The 6,680-nt window shown below is 45.3% G+C and overlaps 1 pseudogene; it reads right to left on the reverse strand.

Moving 5' to 3' along the window:
• The window catches only part of LOC113747487 (surfeit locus protein 4-like), a 7,566-nt pseudogene extending 3,501 nt beyond the window's left edge, over positions 1-4,065 (reverse strand).
• Positions 4,066-6,680: the final 2,615 nt, after the last annotated feature.

The raw sequence follows: 6,680 nt of genomic DNA on the forward strand, positions 1-6,680 counted from the left end.
CTGCAGTCTGTTAGCTTCAGTCTGTTAGCTTCAGTCTGCTAGCTGTAGTCTGTTACTTGCTAGTTCAGTCTAGCTTCAGCTGATTAGCTTCGTCAGTTCTGTCTGTAGCTGCAGTACTGTGTAGCTTCAGTCTGTTAGCTTCAGGTATATGTTGCTTCAAGTATGTTAAGTCTTCAGTAAGCGTTAGCTTCAGTCTGCTAGCTTCAGTCTGCTAGCTTCAGTTGTAGCTTCAGTCTGCTAGCTTCAGATCTGTTAGCTTCACTCTGTTAGCTGCATCTGCTAGTCTGTTAGCCTTCAACGTCTGCTAGCTTCAGTCTGCTAGCTGTTAGCTTCAGTCTGCTAGCTTCAGTCTGTTAGCTTCAGTCTGCTAGCTTCAGTCTGCTAGCTGTTAGCTTCAGTCTGCTAGCTTCAGTCTGCTAGCTGTTAGCTTCAGTCTGTTAGCTTCAGTCTGCTAGCTTCAATCTGGCTAGCTGTTAGCTTTCAGCTGTTAGCTTCAGTCTGCTAGCTTCTCAATCTGCTAGTCATCTGTTAGCTTCAGTCTGCTAGCTTCATCTGTTGCTTCAGTCTGTTTAGCTTCAGTCTGCTAGTCTGTGAGCATTCAGTCTGCTAGCTGTTGCTTCAGTCTGCTAGCTGTAGCTCAGTCGTAGCTCAGTCTGCAGCTGTTTAGCTTCAGTCTGTTAGTCGTTAGGCTGTTACTTCAGTCTGTTAGCTTCAGTCTGCTAGGTCTGTTAGCTTCAGTCTGTTAGCTGTTAGCTTCAGTCAGCTAGCTGTTAGCTTCAGTCTGTTAGCTTCAGTCTGCTAGCTGTTAGCTTCAGTCTGTTAGTTTAGCTTCACGCATGTTAGCTTCAGTCTGTTAGCTTCAAGTCGCTAGCTTTCAGCTTCAGTCTGTAGCTTCAGTCTGCTAGCTGTTAGCTTCAGTCTGCTAGCTGTTAGCTTCAGTCTGTTAGCTTCAGTCTGTTAGCTTCAGTCTGCTAGCTGTTAGCTTCAGTCTGTTAGCTGTTAGCTTCAGTCCGTTAGCTTCAGTCTGTTAGCTTCAGTCTGCTAGCTGTTAGCTTCAGTCTGTTTAGCTTCAGTCTGTTAGCTTCAGTCAGCTAGCTGTTAGCTTCAGTCTGTTAGCTTCAGTCTGCTAGCTGTTAGCTTCAGTCTGTTAGCTGTTAGCTTCAGTCTGTTAGCTTCAGTCTGCTATCGGTACTTCAGTCTGCTGCTTCAAGTCTGCTAGCTGTTAGCTTCAGCCTTTGTGGAGACAGGAGGCGGGCCTGACGGGACAGACAGGTACAGGTGTGTGTGTGTTACCTGCAGGGCGATGATCCCAAACAAGAGAGCAGGCGTACTGGACAAAGTTTCTACTGAGGATCAAAATACAGCCACCTGCAGACAGACCAGGCAGACACACAACAGAGAGACAGAGAGACAGAAGACAGGCAGACAGAGAGACAGACGAAGACAGAGACAGGCAGACACAGCCGAAGCAGACACAACAAGAGACAGAGAGACAGACAGGCAGACACACAGAGAGACAGACAGACAGAGAGACACACACACACACAGACAGACAGACCAGACACACAGACAGACAGACAGACAGACGACGCAGACAGGACACACAGACAGACAAGACAGACCAGCAGACACACACACACAGAACGACAGACAGCACACACACACACACACAAAGACACACACAGAGCACACAGACAGACAGACACAAGACACACAGACAGACAACAGACACACACACAGACAGGACAGACCGACAGACAGACAGACAACGACAGACACACCACACAGACACAAGCACACACGACACAGACAGACAGACACACACAGACAGACCAGACGACACAGACACACAACAGACAGACACCCACAGAAGACAGACAGACCACACAGACACACAGACAGACACAGACAACACACAGACAGACCACACAACGACAGACACACAACACACAGACAGACGACAGACAACAGAACAACAGACCTACATACATACACACAAACAACCGACACACAGACAGACAGACACACACACAGACAGACAGACAGACACACAGACACACAGACAGACAGACAGACAGACAGACACACACACAGACAGACAGACAGACAGACAGACACACAGACAGACAGGCAGACAGACAGACAGACACACAGACAGACAGACAGACAGGTTTAGTTGACCTCTGGCGCCTCCTTCAGGACATTTCTCGTTAGCATTAGCTTCAGTCTAATTACCCAGCTGCCCCAGCAGGTTGAGCAGCACGAACACGTTAGCGATGAAGCGTCCGCAGCTCCAGGTGGACTCGATGTACTCGCTCTGCTCCGCCCACTGGAACCACATCCGGACCCCGTCCTCCAGGAAGGTGCTGACCAGGCAGAGCCGGGCCACGTGGGGGAGGTAGTGTTTGGTGACCCGCAGGAACTACGAGGGGACAGAACCAGAACCGCCAATGCTAACGTTAGCAAGTCTGGCTAACTGACGACCTTACAGAGAGCATAGCGTTAGCTAACAACGAGAGCCAGGCCTGGATGCTAAGCTAACGTTAGCAGCTCTGTCACAACTATCACTGGGTTTGGTTTGGTTAGCTTTAGCTTCACTCTGTTAGCATGCTATCATGAGCTAGGACCTTTTAGCTTTGTTAGCCAGAGTCGTGCCAGAACCAGAGCTGGGCGATACATAAGTTAGCATCATGGTTCATGTTAGCTGCTAACTAATTTAAAAAGCTAAAAATAACATTTTATTAGCAGCAACATTAGCAAGCATCAAGCTAACGTTAACCAGTGATGCTACATACAACACCGGCTAACGCCGCGCACGACGTTAGCCACGCAGCTAAAGTTAGCGTGACACTGTCGATGCTAACATTAGCCTGCTAGCATTTCATGCAAACAAGCTAATGTTAGCTTTGACTTTAGCCTCTGTGTTGACGTTTGTTTAATGTTTGTTTAATGTTACTTTAATGTTACTTTAATGTTTGTTTAATGTTACTTTAATGTTTGTTTAATGTTTGTTTGATCTCAGTTCTGGTTTCAGTATCATCAGGTCATCAATCGTTTGTTTGTTTTTATTTATCTGTTCTGATGAACTCTGTGTGTCAGGTGGACCGACCTTTGACCTCACGTTGTTTTATATTTAATAATGATGTTGGCAGAGCTCTGTCACGGTGTGTGAGGACTAGCTGAGGCTAACAGCAGCAGCATGAGTCAGTGTGTATGTGGCAACAGGAAACTACAACTGTAGTCCGGAACCTGCCGACCTGCTCATCTGACAGCAGCCGCTCACGAAGCTCCATTTCCGGGGACGTGAGGCGGGTCGACCCGGAGAGCTGAAGCAGCTTCAGTCAACACTGATCAACATTGATCAACACTGATCAACATTGATCAACATTGATCACTAATTATGTTAATTTATCTCCGTCGTGTCATTCCGAGTCACAGGCACACTCGTTAGCTTCCGTTATTATTGCGCAACAATCTCTGCACCAGACTCCCTTTAGAAGTCGGTCAATTTAAAGTTGCCCTGTGTATCGGCCGACATTGTTGCCTGGTAGAAAGTAACCGGAGATCTTCATCACGTCATGAGGAGCCTCTGCTTTGCTCGGCGGTCAAATAATCTCATTATAATCTCATTATAATCTGTTTTAATCACTTTAACGCTGCTCCCACAGTCTGCGCCTGCGCGTCAAAGTTGACTAAGTTAAAGTTTATTCTACCAGAACAAACATCCGTTGTTTAAATCAGTAATCTGATTACTGTAAGTCCATTAAACTGCTACATTACTGTTCAGGAAGAAGCGGAAGATATCCGCCGTCTGCCCGGGTCCCAGTCCTGTCTGTGGCCGGCTCAGGGTGAGTGTTTTCCCGCAGAGAGGAGCTCACCTGGTCCGCCACATCCTCCGCCTGGTTCATCAGGTCTCCGTGTCCCATCGCTCTGTCCCCCCGCTCTCAGTAAGGCACTAACGGCTGGAGGCGCACGGTCAGTCCGCTGAGAAGAGTCCGGCAGTGATGCTGCGGCTGCTGGTGCTGTCTCCTCCACCCAACAAACAGCGCCCTCTGTGGACGGCCAGGGAGCAGCATGCCACGTGGACTGAGTGTGAAGAGTACTACTACACCAGAGTACTGTCATGAAGTACTACTACACCAGAGTACTGTCATGAAGTACTACTACACCAGAGTACTGTCATGAGTACACACACAGAGTACTGTCTAGAAGAGTACTACTACATCAGAGTACTGTCATGAAGTACTACTAACAAGTACTGTCATAACTACGACAGAAGACTGTCAATAAAGTACTACTACATAGAGTACTGTCATGAAGTACTACTACACCAGAGTACTGTCGAGAAGGACTACTACACAGAGTACTGTCATGAAGTACACTACAGAGTACGGTCAGGAAGTACAATACACTCAGAGTACTGTCAGAAGAGTACCTATAAACCAGAGTACTGTCTGAAGTACACTACACAGATACTGTCATGAAGACTACTACATCAGAGTACTGTCCTGAAAGTAACTACATAACAAGTACTGTCATGAAGTACTAAACTACATCAGAGTAACTGTCAAAGTACTACTAACCAAGAGTACTGTCAATGAAGTACTACTACACCAGAGACGGTCATGAAAGTACTATACACAGAGTACTGTCATAAAGTACACTACATGAAGAGTACTGTCATGAAGTACTAATACATCGAGACTGTAAGAGTACTACTACATCAGAGTAACTGTCATGAAGTACTACTATACAGATTACTGTCATGAAGGTACTACTACATCAGAGTACTGTCATGAAGTACTACTACATCAGAGTACTGTCATGAAAGAGTACTACTATACGCAGAGTAACTGTCGTGAAGACATACTACAGCAGAGTACTGTAATGGAAAGTACTACTACATCGAGTACTGTAATGAAGTACTACTACATCAGAGTACTGTCATGAAGAGTAACTACTATACCCAGAGTACTGTCGTGAAGTAACTACTACTCAGAGTACGGTCATGAGGTACTACTACATCAGTACCGTCCAGGAAGAGTACTACTATACAAGAGATACTGTCATGAGTACTATACACAGAGTAACTTTCATGGAAGAGTACTCTATACCAGAGTCTGTCGTGAGTCGACTACAATCAGAGTACTGTAATGAAGTACTACTACAATCAGAGTAACTGTCATGAAGTACGACTATAACACCAGAGACTGGCCATGAAGTAAGACTACATCAAGTACTGCAATGAAAGATACTACTATACCAGAGTACTGTCGTGAAGTACTACTAACATCAAGTACGGGTCCATGAAGAGTACTACTACACAGAGTACTGGTCCATGATACTACTACATCAGAGTACTGTAATGAAAGTACTTACTACATCAGAGTCCGCATCATGAGTACTACTACATCGGTACTTGGCATAAGTACTCACGACTCGAGTACTGTCAGGAAGAGTACTAATATACCAGAGTAACGTCGTGAAGTACTACTTACATCAGAGTACTATAATTGAAGTACGACTAAATCAGAGTTACTGTCATGAGTACTACTATACCAGAGGAATGTCAGGAAGTACTAACTACATCAGAGTACTGTCATGAAGAGTAACTACTATTCCAGAGTACTGTCGTGACTACTACCTACATCAGAGTACTGTCAGGAAGAGTACTACTGACAGCAGAGTACTGTAATGAAGTACTACGACACAGAGTACGGGCCCAGAAGTAAGAACTACATCAGAGTACTGTAATGAAGTACTACCTACATATTTTGAAAGTCTTACTATGACCCCGGACAGTATAAATGACCTGAGACTCGAAGGTTTGAGACTCGTCTGTTTGTTGATGTTTTCAATTAATATTAGTAAATTTCTTTTGTCAATGTCGACATTAAAAGTGGTTTGCGTAACGTTAGCTGTTACCCAGTTAGCCTGTTGTTAGCTTGTAGTTGCCTGTTGTTAGCTTTGTAGTTAGCTGTTGTTAGCCTGTAGTTAGTTGTAGTTAGACGGTAGTTAGCCTGTTGTTAGCCTGTTGTTAGCTGTAGTTGCTTGTAGTTAACCTGTTAGTGTAGCTTGGTAGTTAACCTGTGTTAGCTTGTAGTTAGCCTGGGGTTAGCTTGCAGGTAGCCCGGGTTGTTTACGGTAGTTTAGCCTGTTGTTACTTGTAGTTTAGCATGTTTTGTTAGCCTGTTGTTAGCCTGGTAGGTGCTTGTAGTTACGCTGTTGTTTTGTTTAGCTTGTGTTAGCTTGAGTTAACCTGTTGTTAGCTTGGTTAGTTAGCCTGTTGTTAGCTTTGTAAGTTAGCCGGTTGTTAGCTTGTGAGCCCTGTTGTTAGCCGTAGTTAGCCTTTTTTTAGCTTGTATTACATGTGTTAGCCGGTGGTTAAGATCGATGTTAGCTTTGTTTGTTAGCTCGTTGTTAGACTCGTTGGGTACCGGTTGTTAGCCGGTTGTTACTCGATGTTAACCTGTTGTTAGCTCAGTACGTTGTCATGAAAACGGGGAAATTAGCTACAGAGACCAAAACGTTTTTTGTAACCAGGCCGGTAAACATGTTTATTTTGGCTGTGAAGTGGACCATTTGGACATGGGGGCTTAGGAGATGACTCACTTCTCTGGAGCCAGCCTCAGGGGGACGTAGAGGAACCTCTGCAGCTTGTGTGTTTGGACAGAACGTGG

Source organism: Larimichthys crocea, chromosome XIII, assembly GCF_000972845.2.
Source record: "Larimichthys crocea isolate SSNF chromosome XIII, L_crocea_2.0, whole genome shotgun sequence".
In the NCBI taxonomy this organism is placed as follows: domain Eukaryota; kingdom Metazoa; phylum Chordata; class Actinopteri; family Sciaenidae; genus Larimichthys; species Larimichthys crocea.